Here is a 25,902-nt window from a genome sequence, read left to right as displayed (position 1 = left end):
TTGTCTTCGGTTTCTCCTTACGATGTACCGCACGTCAGACCATGGCTTAATGATCCAGCTATTCCCACCTTTCTCTCTTTCATACTAGCTGATATTCTATGGCTGCATTGTAGGTTCTTTTCTGCGGCACCAGTATCTGTGACCGGCCTGTATTGCGTGCTACATAGCCTTTACGGTTTACATTTCGGTAAGCTTCTATTCTGTTTCCGTCATGGCTGACAAGTTTGGCACGTTGCTCACCCAAGTGGTGTGAATGAACTCGGGTTGCAATAGCATGACCTATCTTGCTATTGTCCCCATTGCATTCATGTCACTCGCCGGAAGGCTATCCTTTGACAGTTGTCTTCCTCATGCGGCTGCCACCGCGTACCATCAGCAGTAAGTCATGTCATTGCGCTTCACGTGACCACAGGCGGAGAAGGAGCATCGAATTCAGTTTTCAGGAAAGTTCTACTGGCAATGAGCTTGATGCCGCAAGTAACCGAAACCTTTTGCGCCACTTCCAATGTAAGTTCTCGATCCTTTGGTGCACGATTTGGAAATTGGCGTCCTGCTTTTTATTTATGGCTCCCTGGCCCGGTTGATGCAAAGCAAGGTTCATTTCTCCGTGTTACCGTAAACACCGTTTTGTTAAAGTGGTAAGCCTTTCGATTTCGACAGTAATCCGATTACCGAGGCCTGCCCGTCGTCACATCTGCAAAGACGTACGGCCGCGATGAAATAAGATTAGCACAAAGATTTCATCAGAGCGCCGAAAATCGCACCGTGCAGCTGGCGTAGCGCCGTGCTTCGCAAAGACTTCTGCCACTTTTGTTATCGGCATGTTCCTAACCGCAGCCACGAGTGTTGCTATCTGCCACTCCGGTGAAACGTCAGTGCTAATCTTTTTTTTCTTTTCGTCTATACTGTACGTGCCTCATTGCCAGTGCTAATAGTGGAATTTGCCGTCCGTATAGTATACACCTTGTATATCTTACGGCCTCATGCTCAACCATCTTTCAGGCACCCTGTGAGGTTGTTTGCCCAAGCCGTTTCGGTCTCTGAGAGTCTCTCGATTGGCGGCGGAAATCCGGGCGAAGATCCCCCATCGGCTGCGGGTGGGATCCGGCTCCGCTCTCTAGCGACACGTGACGACGGTCCCTAGCTTGGATTTTTACCAATAAAGTTTTTATTCAGTGACGATGATCTTCGTTCGCAGGCCTGCCTCTGACTCCCGGCCCTGACACAGCATTCATACGTGGCCTTCGGAGCATGACAGAACTGCTTCCTCCACGTCATTGTCAGCCAGACTGGCCTCTACGGCGTACCCAACCCTCTCTTAGAACATTACTCGTGTTGGTCAGCTTTCGTGCCTGCTCCGCAGTTGCATTCAGTAGGATAGAACCACTGGAGTAACTAACGACAGTGCAGGAAAGGGCCCAACTAACATCGTCGCCAGCTACGCAAGAAGCTGTCGCTATGACGTAAAACACCCTTACCCGTAAACGGCGCCACAAAGCGATCAGTTGAAGAACAGAAGCGTCGAAAGGGTAACATTACGGTGCTATCGATGTTACTCTCATTGAAAACATTGAAAAAGAGGCGTAACCCGAAATATCTCGCGGCTGCTACACGCGTTGCGGCACGTGACGACGGTCTCTAGCTGACAGAGTAGTGGTCTTCATTCCTTGGGTGTCGTTTGGCTACGTTCGACTTCGCGATTCGTTGCGATCCTGAGCATAAGGGCCTTTGTACGATTAATTTTTCTGCGTTGGGCTCGGCATGCGGACAACGGAGCGCACAGACCAGACAATTGGCGTCCGGCGAAAAGTCGAACCACCTGTGCGGGCGAGCAGATACGGCCAGTGACCGGATTGCAGCTACTGTCTGGTTTTTTTTTTATATGACGTCTGAGGCCCTCTTCCTCGCTTCTGACAGGGAAAAGATGGCCGTCTGTGGATCGAACTCAGCAGCGAGACCTAGATGGTAGTGCCTATGTCACGAGACACATTATATTGGCCGTATGCTGCTATTGTGAGTGGTCAGAGCGTCTGCGAAATTTGCTACGAGCAGCAGCGGAGAATGACTGTTTCCCTACCTGATTTTTTTATCATGTGCGCTGATCGACTGGACAGAGCGGTCTTCAAATTGGCGCGAGACCTTTGCGGTCGCGGTGACACGAAGCGTTTATTTGGAGCCGTCTGCGATAGTTGCAAGTGTTCTGATTTCTGCGAGGATCATCACAGACAGCGACGAGTAACAGCTGCATAAGCTGCACATAACAGTGACAAGTGTTCCCGTAGTGAAAATGATTACGATTGCAGCGACTGGTTTTACTTCAAGTGAGCTAAATGTGCACCGGATTAAAGCTCGCTACGCACGCTGTGTTTTTGCAATGCTGAAATGAACTCAGTGTTGTGCAGCTGATAGCATTCATTGCGATGGCTGCAGTGATCGCGACCGGAGCGAGCCCACGACGTTGTTTCTGCTATGTATGCATTATTGATTCTGATGGCAGTCCGTGTGTGTACTGTCCTTGAAGACTACTGTGTGAGCGACACAGTCTTGGCCGCAGTGCCGCTGGACGGCTTTCTGCCGCAACAACAGCAGCGATGCCATCCTTTCCGCCTTGGTGATCCATACAGTACTTTTTGTGCGGCGGGTGCTCGGAATGCTACAGTGAGCTGACGGATCTGTGTAACCTGTGGGAAGAGATTAGTGTGTAGATCGGGAGTGACGTTTTTGTTTTGTTTCTTCCGGCTATGCGGACCTATGCCTGCCATAAATACTTGTCTGAAGAATTGTTGATTCAACGCAACTTCCGCTGAATGGTGATAGGCTGACGCAAAAGAACAGTTTTCAGTTTAGGTGCGACAATATGTTATTGCCAAATGAGGAACTCGATGCACTATCACGATGGAAAGAAAGGCGAGCAGAGCGGAGCCTAGGCGCTCCGCTGTTCGCATTTCTTTTAATCACGCTTTTACTTCGGTAATAGCAAAAGGATACTCGAGTTGTCCGCGATGAATTCTAGCGCGTCTCTAAAGCGTTTTTCTTACCATCCAGGCAAAAGCGCCGTCAAAAAAAAAAACAGCGGAGCGCGTAGGCGCCATGTTGTTCGCGTTTCTTTCCATCGTGATAGTACGAACAAGAATCATTGCCACAATGATTCTTGATTGATTGATTGATTCATAGTGCACAAATCCCTAATATGTGCTAACTCGTATATCTCTTTTTTATGAGTATTTACCTTATGTGATACCAAAAAGAAGAAATGATAGGTCATGCTCTTGAAGAACAAGATTTGAATGCGCTAGCAGGCCGCTTACCACACTATCGACTACTTGGTCCCACTTAAAACCACTGCAAAGTCCTTTTGTTGGCAGCTGAAAACACCTTTTATTCTCTCTTAACTTTTACTGAACCACTGTCAGCACTGCAGCACATTTTCTTCCTTTCCCTTACATGCAATTTTTTAAGGCGCTCATGCGTATATTAACCGCGTTTCAAGTCAGATAAAGTTAGTGGAGAGTCAGCGCTCGTTCTGTCGTCTTCACTTTCGTCTCCGTCTTTATTCGCGCAGTTGTTTCATTAGGGACCGATACCAACTCGCTCTTCTTGTATTATATCGGGCGCTTTTCATCGTCACAGAAGGTCAGACAAACGGCCATTGCCAAGCATCGCATTTTAACCGATGAGCAGGCCCGACCTCTCCGCCAGAGCCGCTACGTGTGCCGCTGCGAGAACGCCAAGCTATCGGAGACCTAGTGGAAGAAATGCTTCGTGACACCGTCGTCCAGCCGTCGAACACCCCTGGGCGGCACCGGTTATTCTGGTGAAGAAAGGCGGCACACTTTAGTTCTGCATCGATCACCAGCGCTTGAACAACTTGGCGAAGAAGGATGCCTACCCCCTCCTCCGCTTCCCCACACTCGACCAGTTCTCAAATGCCAAGCACTTCTTGTCGGTACAACTCAAGAGCACCGACTGGCAAATCAAGGTCAATGAAAGAGATCGAGAGAAGACCACATTCATCACACCAGATGGCCTCTTTGAGACCAAGGTGATGGTATTGGACTCTTCCGCACCAGCGACGTTCCAATAGAGTACTGGCAGGTCTGAAGTGGCAGATTTTTCTCGTATACTTAGATGACGTCATTGTCTTCGTCTCGAACTGTGAAGACCACCTGGAAAGGCTTTGAACAGTGCTGGAAGCAATCAAGTCATCCGGGTTAACCTTAAAAGCAGAGAAGTGCAACTTCACCTATGACAAGCTGCTGTTTCTGGGCCACAGCGTAAACAAGGATAAAGTAAGCCCAAGCCTACAGAAAACAGCTGCTACCGCATAGTTTCCGCCGCCAGCCGACAATACCTCTGAGCACAGATTCCTCGCACTGTGAATTTATTACCGACGATTTGTCAACAAATTTTCATTAATCGCGGGCCTCCAACCCAACTGAGAGAGGCAGACATGCCATTTAAATTGGAAGCGCCGCAAGAGGAAGCCTTCACAGAACTACAGCGTCATTTACAGTCCACTCCGCTATTCAGGCACTTTGATGAAAACACCGAGATTTACGTTCATACTGACGCAAGCAGCGTGGGCCTACGTACCGTCCTCGCTCACAGAATCGATGGACTGAAGAAAGTAATCTCGTACCCTAGTCATTCCCTGTCCAAGGCCAAGGCTAACTACTCGACGACTGAGAAGTCATGTGAGCTACGTCAAGGTTCGCCCCTACCTGTACGAACGCCCATTCAAGGTGGTCACCACGCACTGCGCTGGCTTGACATTTTGAAAAACCCCTCCAACCGCTTTGCTTGGTGGAGCCTGCGCCTCCTCGAGTTCGACATCACTATCGTCTACAAATCTCGACACAAGCACACCGATGCAAAGTTCCTGCCTCGAGCCCCTGTCGACAACCCGCTAAAAGAGCAAGATGAGGGTGCTTTTTTCGGAGCGATAAGCACCATTGACTCTGTGCAACACCAAGGCTTGGACTCCGTCCTACAGCAACTCGTTCAATACAGTCACGGACAAAATTTTACGGGATGCCAGACCGGCGTTTTAAACCTGCCTCTGCGCCACTAGGCGGCGCAGTGGCCGTGTCGAGGCTGCGCTAGCCGATGACTAGGCGCATGCGCGCCCTATATTCGTCCGCTTGCCTGTCTGATAGCTCGTTTCGCGTCAGTAGCTAGTGTTTCTGAGTTGGGCCGCGGGCGGCCGCTTTTCGCCGCTTGCGCTCGTCAGCCGCCACATGGCCGCCGTACTCGGCGCGCTGCCCGGCGACAGCGACGGCGGTGCGCATTCACGGCGCCCGTCTCATTTATGTAACTTTTCATTAAGAGAGACTGTCTGGGCCGCAAGTCAATGAGAGGGCTGAGACCTCTATAGTGACAATCGACGGACCCTAGCCTTGTTACGTGAACAATATTGAGGACATGTCCTGCCCCGCGTCCTTGGCGGACTATTCTGGGTTAAATGCGGTCTATTTAAGCCGGACAGGGGTCCTGCGCACACTTCGCAGAGAGTGAGGGCTGTTCCTGGAAGTCGTGATGTCCGGCAGCTAGCACGGCCACCGGAGGGTCAGACGGACACCACAGAAATTGTATGGGGCTTAATAAAAGCTTACCATTTCAAGTTGCACTTTGGGAGTGCCAACGCGGATAATTAACAGGCGGCCATCATGACAATAGGAAAGGCCTCGTGTTTTACAGGTCTTTCTACAAATCGATGCGGCGGCGTTTCATAAGCGTGACTACTGCTGATGGTGGCTTCTCAAAATACTAGAAAGTGGCTTCTGCGATGGACGCCTGGATTGCGGGTTTATAACTACAGCCACGCAAGCCATCGATGAACTACTGCATACCTTGCGCAGACCAACGGATTTAGCGAGCGTCTGAACAAGACCATCACTGACATGTTCGTCGTGTATGTGGACGCCGAACGGGACTTGGAGATGCCTACCTCCCTTACATCGTCTCTGTGCACAATAACACAGTGCAAGAGACCACCCAGACGACACCGTTTAGGCACGTCTATTCGTACGGAAGGGCATAGGGATAGAAACTTTGGGACGCTGGTATAGTGTGATGGTGAATCTATCAGCGCGAAAGTCTGTGACACGAAAGGACACAAAACAAGAGCTGATGGAGAAGTAGACTTAACTAGCGCATGTTTGTCACGTGGACGATGCCTTCTTTTGTAGAGACTTTGCATCACACCTGGTTCACTTCGAGCAAGTTCTGCAATGTCTGATCGACACCGGCCTGAAACTTAACTTCAAGAAGTGCTTCTTTTCTGCCCAGCAGCAGAAAAGCAGCTTTCCTTCCCGATCTTACCAGTCTGCGTGCAGTCGCCGAGTTCCCTTCATGAGCTTCACTGAAGGAGCTGCGAGGCTTTTGGGCCTGTTCTCTAATTTCGCAGTTTCGTCCGCGATTTCACCTGTATTTATCTCCCCTGACTGAGCTCCTTGCCAGCGAAACTAAAATATCATCTTGTACGTCCGCCTGTAAGTTGCCTTCTCAATACTTCGGCGCCTTCTAGTGTCACCTCCAATCCTCCACAATTTTAACCGCAGCAAACCGACTGGAATGCCCGCTGATGCCTAGGGGGGGTTGGCCCTCGGTGCTTTTCTTGCGTACCTGGCTTAGAGGAGTATGTAGTTGCGTATGCGCAGTTGCATAAGGAGGTGCTCTCGACTTAGTGGGGTAAACTCGGCCAGAAACCAGCTACCAGGTGGTCGTTTGGTGCCCACTTTTCGCCGGTTGCAAGCCAGACAATGAGTCGGAGCCAACGCTTCACAAACAAAACACACTTCATGCTGCAAAGAGACGATGCATAGGAATTTGCAATCACTCGTACGAACATATAAAAAGTGTTCTACAAAACGAGTAGTGCAAAGTGACACTCCAGAGAGACAAAAGTTAGGTGGACGCTTAAGCTTCGCCTTAAGAGTAGGCGCGATAGCGCCCTCTCCTACTTTTTCGTCTTCTCATTCGTCTTCTTTCTCATTTCTCACCTAAACTTAAGGTGCAGTCGTAGTTCTTCCGCACATCTTCCTCGAGAAACCCGATGCCACGAACGCCAGCATAGCTTCCACGCCGAACGAACGGGCAGCAAGCCGCAAGCTTCGTGGTGAACGCGCCTTGGGTGTGCACTGCGTTGTTCGCCGCTCATCGCGTGATTCCTGCTTCCCCGCAGGGCACCACTGCACTCGAACGAGACGAGCGGGAGGCGCTAATAGAGGGGCTTTAGGAGGCGCAAATTATCCAGGGGCTTTAGAAAGCTGCCGTCGCGCGCCACCTGTTGAGGCAGTGGCGTACAATGCAAGGATGGAGTGGTTTTAGGGTGCGTCGCCTCGTGGCGCTACGAGCGCGCCAAGCGAAGAGGGAAAGTAGCGGAAACGTACTTTGCTGCTCGCTTAACTGCATCAAGCTAATATCATAACTTAACTGCAACTTCTGCAATTTCCAGGGTTGCCGTTGGTGGCGCCAAACTGGCTACTTTTGAAACCTGCCTGTGTGGCGACGAAAATTTCAGGTTGGCGCCCTGGCTACTTCCTGGCTACTTTGAACATTTGTTTTGGCGCATTTGCTAGCCATTTTTTTTAGCTTGCAGCATCTTCGCCAGCAGGGTCGGTACGCATCGAGGCATCCCCACGCACGGCTAGAGTAGCTGTGTAGCTTACATCCCAGCAAACCACAAACCTCTCAGAGACGTCCAGGTAGACGTCTCTTAGAGGTTTGTGGTTTGCTGGGATGCGCGCTCAGGGCGACGCTGGATAAGGTGACATCTCCAAGGCGAGGATTTCATTAGGCCAAGGAGCCGTGACAGACCGCTGCTTCCAGTTATTGAGGCAAATTTCGATACAACTCCTGCAGCGTCTTCCAAATGCCTTGCATTTCGGAAGCCGCATGCCATCAATCCTGATGACGAAGAAAGCACGAAGGACAGCGAAGCCATACCAAAGCTGCAACTGCATTTTTTATGGATGTTCCTCTATCGAGCTGGAGTCAGAAATGCGGCAACTGCAAACAATAGCGTGACCTTAATTACACATCATTTTTGAGTTCGTGGCACACAGTGGCCGGATCCTACAAAGACACTTGCGGCGAATGGCCTTTTCCACACCTGGCTCAATAAGGCACAAAATTTTGTCACTGAGTTTTCAACTCGGATGCTGAGCAAGTGTTCTGCTGTGATAACTTGGTAAAAAAAAATCGCAACAATATGAGGCTCCACTGCATTACGATTATTACACAAATCAAGTTCCCCCTATGGCTTCAAGGCTAAAACAGCTTTTGTCGGACTGGATTGTTGGCTAGAATGTTACAAAATCACTCGCAAGATCACACTATCTACGCGCACAGAGCATTTAATAATTCATCTATTTGCAATATACCTGCACCTTGAAACCAAGAAAGCAGCCTAAAACTTTGTGCTCTTTATTCTGTTTCTTGCGTTGATTGAAAATGCTGACAGTTATTGTTCTTTGATAAAAGTCACATTCTTAATATCGCTTCTATTCTATTTGGCTACAAATGTGGCGCCAAGATTAAATGGCTTGGCTACATTTGGCTACTTTCAGCTCAAGTTTTGGCTCCTTCTAAAATGTTCCCAACGGCAACCCTGGCAATTTCCATGCTCACAATTACTAATATACACCATAGTACACGTCTCTAAAGCACCCTTCTTAGACAACACCCTATTCACTAGACGGGCTTTTTGTACATTCAAAACCATCGAGCTGGCGTGGCGGTGTGGTTCGATTCCCCAACTCGACCAATTTCATACGGACAGTGCGCTGGAACACTTTATGTAGATGCGGCAGAATACAAACATACCAATGCCTTTGCAATTGTGGCTGTGAACGAGAATGGTGACCACATCGTCTCGGCAACAATCAAAACGAAATCCTCTGAAACGGCAGAAGAGGCGCCCAGTCGAAAAAAACACCAGCCCATATCTGGTGTTTACACCAGACCGGAAATTCAGACACGGGTTCTGGTGTGACCCGGCCTGGTGTGACCCGGCCTGGTGTGACCCGGCCTGGTGTGACCCGGCCTGGTGTGACCCGGTCTGGTGTGACCCGGTCTGGTGTGACCCGGTCTGGTGTTACCGGGTCCGCTGTTACCGGGTCTGGTGTGACCCGGCCTGGTGTTTTTGGTGTGGCCCGGTCTGGTGTTTTCTGATGTGATTTAATTTGGTGCCGTGCTGACCGGGTTAGGAGCCTTCGGGAACAATTTCCCTATTTCACGAAATGTGCCGCCCGGTGTGGAGCATAACGAGCATACCTGGTTCCGAAAAAGCAGGTTGAAAAGAAGCGCACGTGGGTGAAGCAGGCAAGGTGTGGCTCCACAAGACGCCAAGTTCACACGTGAGGAGGCAAGTGTGAGCTCGACAGCTGCCCTCTTCTGTCTTTGGTACTGTTGCTGATATAAACTGCACAAGTACAGTTAAACCACCAGCTTCTGCAATGCTTGCGCAGTTGTTCACTATCCCTGGAGAGCTCAAAGAGAAGAGTTGTGTGTACGCAGAGTGGCCGTGAGAAAAACGCAAATTCAATGTGCTTTGATAGCGATGTAGTGCATTAGGATACACATAACAGCATGCATACACCAGCACTCAATTTTTACACTTACCAATAGAAATTGTAGGGAAAGAAAATGAAACAAAATTTGCACGCATACGTCAATACTCAATTCGTATGATTGCCAAAAGAAAATGCAAGGGCATGTAGAAAAGAAAAAAGAAACAAAATTTATTCTGATTCGCTTAGCTCTTTGAAGCAGCGGGCCTCTTGCGGCGAAGTTCGCAAGTTTTCTGTGATAGCCACAGTCTTATGCTTTTTACAGCTTTCGTGGCTGCTTCGTCCGTCACTCCCCGACTGCGGGCATAATGCCTGAAGAACACTGAAAGAAAATCACGCATAACAGTTAAAAATAGCGCAAGCTTTGTTATTATTCTGGCTTCGGCAGAATTGTTGTTGTAGAACCAATTTCCAGGACATACAATAAGTCTTAGCTTGACAATTAGCTCAGCAGTACAAAAACTGCCGCATCTACTTGTAACGCCACTGCTTGTTGTAACAAAGAACAGTATGCTACATGATAATAAATTCATTCGCCTGATCATATCGAAGGGACACAGAGGACAACCTCATCCAGCTTTAGTTCTTTGTAAAAATTAATTGTATGGCTTTGGGGCCACGTTGATGTTGCAGAGTCATTTATTGCTGCGAAAATTGGGTTAGAAAATGAACCCATAGTTCAATTCACACATGAAAAGGGCCAAATCCTCGTGTGAGACCGTCCATGTTTCAACACCTGTAACACAATTAGGGCACAAAGCTGTAGCTCTGACGATGCACAATGCCATTCCTTCTGCTCTTCTTAGTAAGTGTAGAAGCAAGTGCAATCTCAATAGAACAGTGCAGCAGTAATGGTGAGCAAATTTAAGCGAAACACCCTAAAACACAGCACATCAAAAGAAAATTGTAAATGAGCCTAGAATTAAGCCTAGAACACTTCTGCCTAATATGAGTAATAGTGCCACAAGGTGTTCTGATTCTGGGTAAATCTCAGCAGATATGTAAACAAATCACTTTCTCCACTCTAGAAAGGTTGCAGAAAGCTGTGTTGCCAAATCTTGTGCATGTGCAAAGGCCATGAGTGCCAATACTGCAAGCACGACAGCTGCTGTGACACTTTGCACTGCCTACATCATCAAAATGAGCATGTCGCCTTAATATTCAGGCCAAGTGTAAAGGAGAAAAATGACTAAGGTCATCAGAAAAAAGCGTTTGTCAATTGTAAGAATGCAGGCAGTGCCCAGTGCCCTAGCAGATGCATACATGGTATGGTCCTGAACACAAAGTCAAAGCACACCAAGTAAGGGCTCAGTTGCATTACTATGTATGCGAAGTGTACACCCTCCCACTTTTTTAACCTGAACGCGCGAGCGTCGACTGCCCGGTGCAGCGGTGCATAGGCGAAGCAGAGCGGAAATCGGGAGAGGGGACGAGCATGCGCGCCGATCATGTCACTGCAGCTCAGCTATCGTCGTCTGCTAGGCTGTTCTGTTTCGTGTGAAGCAACCCCTGCGAAGCAATTTTTGAAGCCGAGTTTTGAGGGCGTTTGTTTCGTGTTTTGTCTGATGCGTGCATATGTCTCTGGGATGGTGCAAATGCGTAGCATTCCAGGCACGACTCTAGACCCCTCTTGCATTTGCGGGTAGCGTCTCGAGAGCATTTGCTTTAAATAGCGAAATTAAAGCGTCAATAGCCAGGGTCCTCTTCAGTCAGTTTTTTTTTAAGCAACGATTGCAACTGGTTTCTTGGGCATTCTAGGCTGCTCCCAAATGTATGCTCTTTTCAGAATCACCCACGCTACATGCAGCGGATAAAATCTATTGCTCGCACCTTCTTGGGGCTCCGATGCATAACAGCCGATGATGGACAGGGGTTGCTTCGCACTAATCAGAGCAGCCTAACAGACGAACCTTACTCCAGCAGCATGAATTGTGGGCGTGCTGTTGCCCTCGCAGGCGTTCTCCTCTCCTTCTTCTTCCGGCGCCGCAGCGCCGGGCAGTCGACGCTCCCGCGTTCAGGTTAAAAAAGTGGGAGGGTGTACAACAGGTCGAACTGCGTACATTTCCCGAGAATATGTTTGTGCTAAAACATCCAATAATTAGTGCCTTTGCTAAGGCAATAAGATGAAACAATAACAAAAAAGGACAGGAAGATACATAAGAATGATACCATCAGCGTTTGCGTTAAAGGTGCACTAAAGAGGAATCTGAACTCGTACTTTTACCGATGGAACTCGTTCTACACGTTCCGAACGTTCTTAGAAACTGCGAATTATGTCCCTGTGCAGTCGGTTTCCCTAGTTTAAATCGAATTAAACACCCGGTTCCCGCCTTTTTTTTTAATTCCCCCGCAGACAGTGGGAGGAGTCGAGTAATCTTTTAACCAGTCCTGTGGCGGCTTGCCGCTCTGCCATCGGCGGAGCGATACGGAGTGAATGGCGAACGCAGAGTCCACGTGTATTTTTATTTCTGTGGGCCTAATTTGCAGCTATGTAGTCTCTGAATAGATCTATTTATCCACGGAAATGTAAAAAAAAAATAAAAACGAAAGCAAAGCCGCCATGTGACTGCCTGCAAGGCACTCCATGCGTTGGCTGACTCCTCCCCGACCGCGGAGAATTAAAAAAAAGGCGGGAGCCAGACATTAATCACATTTAAATGAGGAAAATCAGCCCCACAGGGCAATAATTCAAAGTTTCTAAGAATGCTTGGAACGTGTAGATCGGGTTCCCGTGGCAAAAAGATGAGTTCTGATTCCGCTTCAGTGCACATTTAAAGGTTTTAAAAATGCGCAGCTCTTAAGAACCTAACTTTCCAGCGCAACATTGTCATGTGACAACAGCCTATTTTAGCATCACAAAACAAGTTATGTTCTTTGGTTGTTGCCACAGATGTGGAGTGCTCATGTCATACACTCATCTAGCAGGTCAGCTCTGTAGGAAGTTCTTATCTCTACCAAATGCTTCTCATTATGCCTGTCAAGTAGCTAACTGCACATGAATTCTCGTGCACAACCAAAAGCCATGCAATGAATTGATCCATTCTAATATGAGTCAAATAGTGTTTGATAATTATTACCTTCTCATGAGCTATTGCCAAGGTCGAGATAGCCTCCTTTCATATGTTAATGCAATATGACAATATGCACATGTGCTAACCCCAATAGAATACAATAGTTGCCCCTTATCGTCTCCACCTTCAGCGGCGTCAGTGGCCTCTGCGGGGCCTTGTCGCCACCCTCCGCCAGGAATCTGTTGGACAGCGTTCCTGTGAAGCTGTGCTGAGCCAGCACTTCTGTTGACCACAATGTGGTTGCCGCTCTTTTGACAAACAGTGAATCTTTTGGCAGCGCCATGAGAGTATCATATGCCTCTTTCGATATTTCGTGGCCATTGGCCTGGTGCACCTGCAGGAAAAAGAAAAATGGCATGCCGAACTGAAAGGGACGTACATAATGTACAAATTATCATTGTTTACCGAGTGCATTCTGACTTAAAACTCAGTGTTAGCACTTGCCACAGCACCAAGGTCAAAATCATTTAAAACTTTAAAATAACTGCAGAACTTAAGCGTGGACATTAACAGTGCGATGGGCATTTAGTGGCACTTTTTAACAGCAGTGGAGTATCAAAGGTAACTGCATCCAGTGCTTGTAACTGGCTAATGCTAATCTCAATTCATGTTTGGAATGCTATCGGCAAATAATTTCAGAAAAATGGCTCTACCTTGCTGGACATAGCCAATTAGTATGTGCGCACAGTAACAAATGCTAAAAAAATAAGAACAGCACACAAAAAAGCCGTGCTGTTTGTGCTTCACATGATATGGTGCCCCTTGTAGAGTGGAATGGTCACGAAATGTCTATAGCAACCAGATGCCCTTCTCAAGACATGTCATGATGACTAAGCAATGCGAAAGGCCACACACAAAGACAAGCTACCCTTCCGACACAGAGCTGGCCTCTCATGCTTCACCCTCATGCCTCCCCTTTTGCTGTCATTGTGGGGCACATGGCTGCAACACAGGCTCTTCTACTGCTCAACCTGCACTGACCCCTAACATCTCATTGATGTGCTAGCTGCCAGTGCTCTTTTTAAAAGCAGCACTAAGCATGATCATATGGAAAAATTTTAGTGATCATTAATACTATATGGGCTACCTTTGTGGACCAAACTGAACCTGTAAAGTAACTGCACGAGCCGCAAGAAATAAACATCTGACTGTTCACGCCTGACCAAAACTAGTCCCATATACCTGTCGTTAAACCACCAAAATAAAATGGATATAGCTTACTGAATTTTAAAAGCACTGGTAATGATGAAGGACAGAAGTGAACGGGACAAGCACTTCTCCTATGTCCTTACTCGTGCATTCAAAATTCAGTGTGCTAAACCAACTGGCCTAATAGACAAATTTTGTAAAGCGTCTAGCTTGTTTACTACGCATGACAATGCTAAGAAAGAGTGCACAGCTGAAAAGCATACACCAAAATATAAGACACCCACATGCATCATCATCAGCCTGATTGCGCCCACTGCAGGGCAAAGGCCTCTCCCACGTCTCTCCAACTGACCCATCCTTTTGCCACTTGCAGCTACCGTATCCCTGCAAACTTCTTGATCTCATCTGCCCACCTAACTTTCTGCCGCACCCTGCTACGCTTGCCTTCTCTTGGTATCCAGTCCGTTCACCTCACTTCACTTCACTTTATTACCTTAAAGACCCCCAGTTAGGGGGTATTACAGAAGGGGTGGGTACAAACAGAATTAAATTTTGTGTACAAAGATGTTATTCATTAAATATGGCGTTTATACAATTCAAAAATGACAATGGACATGTGGTTGCAGCGACGACGTGTGGAAGGCCGTTCTAGTGTTTGGCTGAGCGAGGAAAGAATGATGCAGCAAACGTTGTGGTATGAGTCTGTGGGCGGGAAACTTGCAGGGGATGACCAGGGCGGAGTGAAGTGCGTGCTGGAGGGCTAATATAGGGTGGAATACGCAATGAGCTGTAAAAAAACTTCTGAAATAAACACATACTGGCGATGCGACGACGACAGGCAAGGTTTGTTAGGCTCAACTCCGCTTTTAAAGATGACATGCTGATATCATATGAATAACATGAATGAATGAATCTAGTGGCTCGGTTCTGTAGCGATTCCAGTGATGTTAACAAATAGATTTGGTTAGGGCTCCAAATTGGGGATGCATATTCTAGTTTTGTTCGAACGAGGGACTTGTAGGCAAGAAGCTTAACGTTTGGCGGTGCATGGTGCAAATGACGTTTCAGGAAACCAAGGGTTTTGTTAGCTGATGATAGAATGTTACTGACATGCGCATTCCAGGTTAGATCTTGGCTTAAGGTTACACCCAAGTATTTATAGGAGTTGGTTAATTGTACTGCGACGCCAGCGATTACCTAAGGGAATAAAAGGGCAGATATAACAATTAGATGTAGAGATGAAATTCGTTTCATGAGCGTCTAGTAAATTTTCGCAGAAGGACAAATGTTGCTCGATTTGGATGGTGACCTTTTTTTTCTGTTTCTTTTTTTTTCTTTCATTCTATGATCTGTGTTTCTTGAATAAAAATTTACAGATGCAAGTGAATGCTGGTGCCACGTCTTATTTATGCTGCTATAGAAGTATAGACAAGTATCGACTTGCTAAACATTCAACACCGGTGAATGAATATATGTGCATGCTGCCCCCACTGATGCAACAGCAAGCAGTTCTCAAGGTCACATTTCATAAGAAATGAAATTTAGGTGCTTTCACCTTTCCACTGTTTGTCAGAGTACAAACACCCTGGACTGGTCCTGGTTCTGCTGCAGGCGATCCAGCAGGCACTGCTGGAAGGTGTACTTCTGAAGACATCACAGATGCCTCACCTCCTTCCAAAGCCGGCATGTCTGCACGCAATACGGCACAACACAAGCTTGATATTTACCTAGTAGAGATTAAGCCACAATTCAGACTAGTGCAGTAGGAACAACATTTCATACAATTTACGCTGAAATCAATACCCTCAGCCTCGAAGCATATCAAATAAATAATTAGATTATTCTTTTGTTATGCAGACATGAAATATGGAATCAATTTTATCCATACTTATGGCAAGACAGCTAGCTACCCCTTAGTACTTGCGTTTAATTCATAACAAAGAAAAGCAAAATGCAGTTATTTCTGGTGGTGAACTTCATCATCCTGCCTATGCCCAAACCAGGTTAAAAGCACTACCCACTGACCCCCAATTTAGTATTGGGCCAGCTACAGCCATCCTACAGCCCACAGATTTCCTAATCTCGTCTGCAATGTTTACCTTTTTTTGGAATCTATTTCATAAGTAGTAATGGACCATTCACCACCTGTCCTCCATACCATATACTACCGCACTACTCTCTTTCTGTCTCTTAATGTTACACGCACTGCGCTGTCCTGAGGTTAATTTCAAGCCTTCTCAACAAGGCTGCTGCCCGTACCGATGAATTTCCCATTAGCGTCATGAATAGTGATTTAAAAACAACATTCTCGTATGCTTTCTTTGGTTTCAATGACTGTTGGCTACCTTCCTATTTATGCTGTAACGAGCTCCTCATTTCTATACCCTTCCCTGTTCGTTCCGTCATTAGGTTATCCTTGCAGCTTGAAAAACGGGCTATAAACTTGCTGCGAACTGAAAAAAATGTGCCCGGTTGTAGGTTTAGGACTCCGCAACAATGTCACTGGCAATTACGGACAGTGGGCATGGTTTATTGGTTTACTGGGGTTTACTGGGGCCCAAGGCAACTCAGGCTATGAGGGACGCCGCAGTGAAGGGCTCCGGAAATTTCGACCACCTGGGGCTCTTTAACGTGCACTGACATCGCACAGTACACGGGCCTCTAGCATTTTGCCTCCATCGAAATTCGGCCGCCGCGGCCGGGATCGAACCTGCGTCTTTTCGGTCAGCAGCCGAGCGCCGTAACGTAATCACTGAGCCACCGCGGCAGGGCACAGATAATAGACATGATTCTGGAATGCTGCTGATGACTTTCCATACCTTCCTCAGCTGATAAGCACGCATTGCGTACTTCAGATGACAGCAGCGTGGGCCCTTCCAGTGACAGGATGGGGTGGCACTGTTGTGGTAACGGTGTCACCGCCCTTGGAGGGGTGTCTTCAGCGGCATTCTTAACGAGTGCAATGCTAGCCACATTGCTCACTTCAGCAGCTGTTGACAAAAACGTTTGCTGTTTTAGACTTCCCGTTTAGCAAGTTCATTTTTTCTTGTTTCATCATACTTTCTCGTCTTTTTGTTTTTGGTCTTTCTAGGTAATTTATCTAAGCTCCACTAAGAACATGAACATATGCAGCTAAATTTCACATTTCCACTGCGATGCAGACGTTAGGATCATTAAAGCCATGGAGTTAGTGTAAAACTGCATTTCTACAACCAATGAGGAATGTAATAAACATGCAAAATTTTTAACACTTGCTTTCCCAAAAAGAAGTCCTTTTTATAATGCACTTGTGTATTTTTAACACACTGGAGCTTACAAGAAAAAAGTAATAACTTAAAGGCTGTAGCAAGCGGTATCCAGATTAAGAAGTAGGCATACTGCCATACAAGACTAACCTGGAGTTGAGAGGCATTTCAAAAGCTGCTCCTGCAGCTTCATGTTTAACTGCCAGAGCTTCGAATTTTCTTTCTTGAGGGCTTCCAGCTCCTCTTTTAACGCATTGATTTCTCTGAGTGCCACAATGTCCTCATTGGCACTTCTTTTCGCAGCCATTCTCAACTTCTTCACCTTTTTTGTTGACTAGAATTAAAGCATAGGCATAACCAATATAAATGCAGCAAATGTGTATCATGCACAAGTCATCATGCACTTCGTATATAATCAGCATACTGGCATTTGTTTGACCATTGCAAGGAGATTCACCCACTTGCCACAAGTACACTAGGCGTTTCCTCATCCATAACACGGTACTGTTGGCCGCAAAAGTTTGCAGGATCTGTGATGCGTGGCGGGGCGAAGCAAAACAACATTGCTGCGTGATCTGCCATAACAGAGCATAGTATCCAGGCTCATGTGAACCTCAACACCACGCTCTGTGATGGCAGATGGCACAGCAATGCAGTTTGGAGATCCTGCAAGCTTTTGCGCTTGACAGTTCATGCTTCTGATACATGTTAGGAATAATAGCAATGCCAGGAGTGCATATGACTGTATATATGACTGCATTAAGCCTAAGAACCTGCAGAAAGTTCCTGTCCAGAGGTCTCCTTGAAAAGATTCAGCAGTGCTTCGATGTGACTTTGAAGCTGGCATAGTCAATGTCAAGTCCTTCACGACTCTGAGCTAAAGCTGCTTCTTACTTGGTCGCTCTTTACAACAGCAACTTAAATGGTACATCAGAGCAAACAGCTATATCATACAATTCTTTGCATATGAATTTGCAAGTTTAGATGCATGAACTAAACAAATACAAGAAAAATGCACTACATCACTCATATAAGCACATATAAGCTTTTCCTACAACTGCATGCTCTGTTTACCATGGCTGTGATTATACATGCGCCCGCATGGCAACATGCTGCTTGCTCTAAGACTCGCACGTTTCAATCATTTAACACTAGCCAACACTTCCATAAAATATACAAAAGGAGTAAACATATTCAGAATGAGCAGGGAGATAGCAAAGGGCCCAGCAGTGGCATCAAAGAAAATTGCTTATACATGGGTTGCACCGAAATCATAGCTGCTGCCATGTTTGAGATTAGATGCATACCAGAAACCTGCAAATTTTTCTAATCCATATTTCATTACCTGCCCCAATCTGCACTGCAGAAGTTCTCCGTTAAGACTCTGTATTGTGGCACCCATGACATCGCATGAAACCCATGTATACATACTACCAACATGACAATTCCTGAACGGAACATGCAGTTTCCAACACGCACATTTTCTGGTGGCCCCTGCCGCTTCAGTTTTGCACGCTGTGCCTTATCTGCTAAGAACATGTCCATGTCTTCTTTGGACTCTGAAATAAATTTGTTGAAATAAATTTGAAATAAATTTGAATGAACACTTGTTTCTCGTAGTAACGACCAGGCCACACAACACTCATGCTGATACATCTCAGTGCTCGCACTCGTATGCTTGTGTTTTCACAAAGTGTACAGTGTCCACATAATTACACTCGCACGCTGCAGTGTTTTTCTCAAGCATCCACATAATTAATGTTCAGCCTGGTGGTACTGATCAGCTAACATTTTTAAAAGCACGGAAAAGATGAGAAGACAACATGAGTGCAAGGAATGCAGCATATAAATAGCTGACATTGCTGTGCAGTGTATTTCATAATACTGCAACACCAGATAGGAAAATACTGCAAAGCTTTACAGTGTATGTAAACACACAGAATTAAAAATAAAACAGGTCTAACCATTCTGCTGTCTCCCCGAAACCACGGCAAATTAATGGGCACGGGATTTCGGTACATCAAACATGCAGTACACTTGGAGCGCACAAGCGATAAAAAGAAAGTGAAAGAGGGTGAAAAATGTTCGAGAAACAACGCACACAACGTGTGGTTGGGCTAGTCGGTGCAGATTCGACAACATGAAAGAGAAAACAGCGCTGACACAGGACATGAAAGGGCACCCTTTGTTTTGAATCGTGTGCCCCGAGCAAACCCATGTGAGCAGAGAGGCGGCATATGCCTGCCGATATGTTTTGCAGCAATGGTTCATGGCACAGGGATAAAAAAAAACTTTCATCAGGGTCTTCAGGACAGTTCTGCTTACCTGACATGTGGAGTACTTTGGCATCGTAATACCCTCCACTGGTTCTTTCGTCGCCTTCCCAAAATACGCTGTAAATTTCCCCGGCGCTAAAATCGTCCACATCGGCCGGGCGGAACCCTTTCACATGACGAGATTTCGCGATTTTCTTTACATTGTCTTCCAAGAATTTCACATAGACGTAATACTATAGTGCCTAGAATATATTCTAGGCACTATAGTAATACTCCATTGATTTGTCCGGGCAGCCCCACTTGAGATTAACGCTGCCAAAACAAACGACGGAGATCCACGCGAGAGCCTCCATGATGCGCCCACGTCGCCTAGGCTTGCTGGATAGCTCATTATTTAGGCTGCTAGGGGTGGCGCTGTAATCTCGTCAGATACGCAAAGAATTCCGTAAGACTTCTATCCGCGCACAAAACAGCATATTACGATATGTTCGCTCTAATTATTTCTGTGATCTTAGGTTAACAGGTACTGTAAGACATTATCATCACCGTTTCCCTTCATTATCTGGAAATGTCTAGAAAGACAGAACAAGGTCTACCTTGGACAGAAGCTCTTCACACGCTCCTGTCGGCCACCAACGCCCCGTATGTCCGCTTCACGATTTCGGGTGAAATCAAACCGCAAAATAAGCTATTTAATGTATTGGTCACTTATTCGGCGATTGCTTCTTTGCCGGCTGGTGTTTCGTGATGAAAATGGAGACAGGGCGGACTTTCGTCTCGGGCGCCCATTCCAGCTTGAAAAGCACTTTTTCGGTTGAATTTCTTCCTGGAGTGACATTTTCTCCCTGGCACTGGGAGAGTTCGAGATGGGGTGAAATGGAAGTGTAAATTTTTCAGAAAAAATTATGCCAGATGTACATGATTTTCGGTGAATGGCATTTTGAAGCTGGATATACATGCGATTCTAGTTGGAATCTACCGGTTTCCAGGTGGATGGGCATGATTTCCAGATAAATAATCACGCTGATAACGGAATCTCAATCCCAGGCAGCCCAAAGCGCCACGTCCAGCGCGAATATTGAGAATAGTGGGCGCAGAATGAACACGTCGACCATATTTATAGGCAGCTGTGTAGGGCACTGCAAAAAATTCACTGCCAGCTTCACACCATCGAGTAATTATAGCAGTATATAGGCTGCAATGAACCAGAATGTATCACATATAGTTCTTGCTGTCACATTCGAAGCTATAGAAATCTCATAAAAAGGAACTGCGCGCATTATGCAACTCAAAATGTGGTCGAAATAATCCAGTTAGACTGAGAAGAGCTTCTTTGGTAAAAAAAAAGCTTCGCGATCATTTTATGTGAACAGCTAAGAATAATAAACCGTACGTATGACAAACCCCGAAACTCAGGCATGATTTAAGCAAGGAGGTTATATTGTAGAAATATGGCGCTCTCTAATCCCCCCCCCCCCCGCCAATAAAAAAAAAATTACGTAGGAAGGCCATGCCGAACTCCACTTTTTCGGCGAAAAATATCCAAGAAGTATACGCATGTGAAATGAGCCCTCGCTCGTAAATTACAGGCCCGTCAAATGGTGTATCTTTCTGTGGCCTCTTAATTTTACTGCCGATGATATTTCTTCACTTTTACCAGCTAACAGCAACTGAAACAAAGATCTCAGTAAAGGAAGCCAAAATAAATGGTACTGGTCGCGGAAGCAAAAGGGATGGACATCTCTGATTACAGTTAAAGGAAAGCCGCTGTGGTGGTTACAGTAGTATATGCATCTAATCGGGAGTGTAATGTCTTGATTGTAATGATGCGCAAGACATTGCTGTACATGGATTATTCCGTGCTGTTCTCTTACGAGCGCTAAATAATTATAATCAAATTTCTTTCTCGTGCTATTTCGGTTTCAACAGCCTATAGCGATGGCTGTGACGCCAACGTGTGCTTATAGCTAACAAGGCAAGAGCGGGGCCTAAAGCTGGTCCTTCATAGTGCAGATATCGCGCTTACTGATACTGATAACTGTTGCTGTTTTGTGCATGTGCTGTTTGTGTCAGTTGTCTGCACTGTGCTTATGGTTCACAGGTCACAGGAGACATGAAAAAACTGCGATACGTTGATTAGTCGTTTTACTTCGCTACAATGCAGTCTGCTTCAAGAATCGGAATGACAACGAATGTAGAAGCAGAGATTATATTGTAGTTTTTTCATGTCTCGCGCTTCTTCCTATAAGCCACTTTGACGGTACAGTCATCGTTCGGCTGTTAAAAACCGAAACCGAAACAGCATGACAAAACATTTCCCTGCTCACAGATCTACAGTATCTACCGCGAAGAAAGAAGAACTGTGAAAAACGGTCATTTACGCTTGTATTAATAAAAAAAAAGGTATTGTTTTGAGAGTTCAGTGGTGCAAAGCGGCGGCGTGATGGTTACGTAACTGTGGAGGCCGAGACCGCGCGCCAATAGCGCAGTCTATTTTTCCATGGTGCGCTCCTTCGTGTCTCGCCTTCGTTGAGTGCGTCTGTTAATCTGTGTCGCCTTTTTGGTACTCGGTTCGAAGGCTTTCTTTTACCAGCAGGCCGTGCACTTTATCGCAGTATGCCTCCTAAAAAACGGTACCTTGCTTATTTTGAGCCCGGTGCGTCGTCAGCGAAAGTTCCGCGGCAAACCGAGTGGAGCCAGCGGCAAAGGGAACCATCGAATGAAGTTTCACAGGTGAGCCGTTGCGCATGGCACGTTTCCAAATACGCCCGCTACCCCCCAATTTCTCCCCGTACTCCTTGGGCTGTACCTTGGGCTTCTACGAAAAAAAAATAAAAAATCGATGAGCAGAGGCAAGTAAGCCTGTTTCTAGCGTGTCGTGGGGCCCGCACCGAATCGAGGCGAGTGCATATTTGAGGGATGGGGGCGGATTTAACAGGCAGTGGTGAATAGGTGAGGCGTGTTTCCGAAGTGAATGCAAACAACCATGGAAGAATCGTCTGCCAGCTTTTTCCGGTTACAAATTTCTCCCATGCACTGCCTTCTGCATAGCAAATGCCCTGTATTCGTGCATCGTTTATTCGCTAATCTATTTGTGCTGCGACATTGCGTATTGCACCGTAAGATCAGCGCGTGCTGTGTATGAACGCGTCCTGAGCGCAGAAAATGACAATTACGAAAGGTACGAGTGTTTTCTCGAGTGTATGCACGGCAGTCGGCTGTGTGCGCGAAATAGTTTAACGCGTTGGTCGTTATATATTTGTTTTTTTTTTGCTGCATCACGAAGGCAACGAAGGCTGAGCTTGCACAGTTTAGCAAACGATTGATGTATTTGCCTCAAAGCGTGTAAAAGCTGCCAGTGGGCTAGCAAATACATGCAACCGTGCGCGCAGCGCGTCTCAACACGTCCCACTGCATACGCATAGAAAGCATCCGACCGTTTACATTATTGTGGTTGTACTTCATGCGAGTGCACGCTACGAAGCAGAACAGAGTCGACGTCTGGTTGGTCTTGCGATGATGCAATACAATCAGCAGTGTTGCAGTGGAAATAAATTAGTGTCAGAAGCGAATTAACACAGCGACTGCCGTGAAGCAAGCAAGCAGGGGGAGAAATTTGGAACCGGAAGTAGCTGTAGCAGACGACTTTTCGATGAGCCTCTGCGCTGACTCTGGAAACGCACCTCGCCCATTGAAGGGGGACAATCTATCCCCCTCCACAAGCCTGAAATTTTGCATAGGAAAACTTTGCTTATCCCAATTTTCCGAAGAAAAAAAATCTCCAAGCAGTACACAGTTCAAGTGGTTTGCCCCCCCCCCCCCCCTTCCCACACACACACACACACACACACACACACACACACACACACACACACACACACACACACACACACACACGCGCACACGCGCACACGCGCACGCGCACGCGCGCACGCGCACGCGCACGCACACGCACACGCACGCACACGCACACGCACACGCACGCACACGCACGCACACGCACGCACACACATGTAAACCATAAATACGCGTCCCGTGTACTGTGCGATGTCAGTGCACGTTAAAGAACCCCAGGTGGTCGAAATTTCCGGAGCCCTTCACTATGGCGTCTCTCATAGCCTTAGTTGCTTTGGGACGTTAAACCCATTAAACCAACCACCCATAAATACTCACAGACTACGGCTTTTTCTCTTAGAGAAGAACGCTTCTAACACAACACAGCGATTGTCGCCTCCTCTTCTGCTGTGTTTAGTCCCAATCGGGCCTGTTTTAATAACGAATAATAGCCACCGTGCACAGGCTATCACAATTCGGGTTGGAAATGTTACCATTCAAACGATTCCGTTCAGCACTCCGTCTGTTTCTAGAAACAACGAAGGGTTTTTTTCGAAAAGAAAACCAGCCGATGGAAACTGCTACCATGTTTCACACTTTTGGTACAAAGAATGAACAATATATTGACGATAGACACATTTAGCCTGCACAGGTTTCCCTGGAATTGGAGTTACATTTTCATGAGACGACAGTTGTTCCGAACTATACGCGGGACCAATATGTTTGTTTGTTTGTTTGTTTTTCAATTGAATACAATGCTTGAAAACGGACGCCGCAACTGGTAGGTTCTTCCGGCATCCGCAGAGAGGAAAGGAGCTGCCTCTAAAGAGCACGCGCCTTTTACTGATGACAAAAATTTGTTGAGAAATGAAACAGCAGAGTGAAATTTATGCAATTTTATCAGAGCAGAAGAATAAATCTACAGCGCTTTCACCATTGGGATACGCTGTGCGGGTGCTCGCTGTAAATGGCCGGATTTCAAATTTCCCGAAGGCAGCACTTTGGTCTTCACTTCTCAGAAACGTATGATTCATAGTGGGCTAGAAAGGCTCTTCTACTAAGGTGAGACACAGATCCAAAGGTCTCTTTACATTTGAGAAAGGCTGTACATACACATCATTACCATAACCATCATGATCGTCATTTTGATTTTGCCCACTGTAGGGCAACTACCTCTCCAATGTGTCTCCAATTAACCCTGTCCTTTGCCGGCCGCCGCCACCGTGTGAGGGAACAGCACTCAGTTTGTAGCAACGTGCTGGAGGTGATAAGGAAACACGTCTTCCTAGGGCAGGTAGTGAACGCTGATCGGGATCATGACGGAAATAACTAGAAGAACGAATGGGGTGGAGCGCATATGGCAGGTTCTCTTACATCTTCAATGGCAGTTTGCTAATACTGCTCAAAAGAAATGTTTAAAGCAGCTCTGTCTTATCGGAACTCATCTGCAGGGTCAAAACATCGGTGCTAACAAAAAGGGTTCAGGTTAATTTAAGCACAACATAGCGAGCTATAAGAAAAAAAGAATCATAGGCGTAACGTCAGAGACCACAAGCGAGTGGAGTGGGTGAGGGAAGAAACGCGGCTTAATGACATCCTAGTCGAATTCAAGAAACGGGCCTGGGCAGGGCATGTAATGCAAACGCAAGATAACGGCTGGTCCCTAGGGGTAACGGAGTAGATTCCGAGACAATCCAAGTGTAGCAGGTGACGCAGAAAGTTAGGTTATCGGATGAGATGAAGTTGGCAGGGATAGGGTGTAAACACGCCAGATTGAAAAATAATCAGGTGGAGGCATAGCACAAATGCTGCCAGAGCAGCTTGCTCAGCGAGAACTGAGGTCTGTCGAGCTTGTAGAGTGAGCTATGAGCAAATAATCGGCTCAAAAGGACGGGCCTATTGCTTTTATAAACTGGCCCCGTCAGTTTGCAATACAGGGCTGACCTTATGCGCGCTTCCCTCCCTCTTTGACGTCGCGCCCCTGGTTAGGAAAAATCTGACGAGGCGGGGCATCAACGAATGCTTCAGCGCAAGGCTCAGTTGAAATCTTTCTCAAAGCATCCTGCCGTTTTGCTTGCTAAGGGAGGACGCAGTATTCGCCGTAAGTTCCTTAGCCCGTGTTTGTTAAAAAATTATGTGATTGCTCAAAAACTAAATAATAACCGCCACTCAAAGCTGCCGATGCAAGCAGTGAGCAGAAGAAAATACAGGGTAGGTAACTTATACATATCGCCATCGCAGCCAGCAGCCGTGCATCGGAAAACGTTGCCAGAGACTTGCCATTCCACATCCTGAAATATAAAGGTCATGGTGATGGGAACGCAAACTTCTACTGAAACATACTGGAAGAATGATGTTTGATGAAGGAATGATGCCCAGGAGGCATGTCAGGAGGCATGCTTTGTCAGGAGGCATGCTTGGTCTACCTCCTTTAGCCTCATCTCGAGGGCCTATTGTATATAATATGGCCAAATAAACATACTACTACTACTACTATTATTTTGGAAAAATTAGCTAAACCATACAAGTGCTCGCAGGAAAGCTCACCGGAGATAAAGCGCTGAATTATATCTTAATGTTTTTCTTGACAAAGGCAATTTTATAGCCACAGATATGAAAATGAGCTCAGTTGAAGACCAAAGACATAATAAAAGAACATAGAAGACAAATAGCTTTTATTGTCCAAATATCTGAATTGCTTCTCCATTAATCGGATAGATTGCTGGCGGATGAATGTTGTGTTGTTCTGCACTAT

The 25,902-nt window shown here is 46.5% G+C and overlaps 1 long non-coding RNA gene across 1 annotated transcript; it reads right to left on the bottom strand.

The window, feature by feature from the left end:
• Nucleotides 1-17,182: 17,182 nt before the first annotated feature.
• On the bottom strand, nt 17,183-19,739 carry LOC149356302 (uncharacterized). Its single transcript, XR_016289367.1, has 3 exons — nt 19,363-19,739; nt 18,517-18,596; nt 17,183-17,371 (listed from the first exon to the last, which is right to left on the bottom strand). It is a non-coding gene; the product is annotated as an uncharacterized LOC149356302 (long non-coding RNA).
• Between the last annotated feature and the right edge of the window lie 6,163 nt (nt 19,740-25,902).

Source organism: Amblyomma mixtum, chromosome 3 (genome assembly GCF_055824585.1).
Source record: "Amblyomma mixtum isolate Tamu chromosome 3, ASM5582458v1, whole genome shotgun sequence".
In the NCBI taxonomy this organism is placed as follows: Eukaryota; Metazoa; Arthropoda; class Arachnida; order Ixodida; family Ixodidae; genus Amblyomma; species Amblyomma mixtum.
This window is presented reverse-complemented; position numbering and strand designations above follow the sequence as displayed.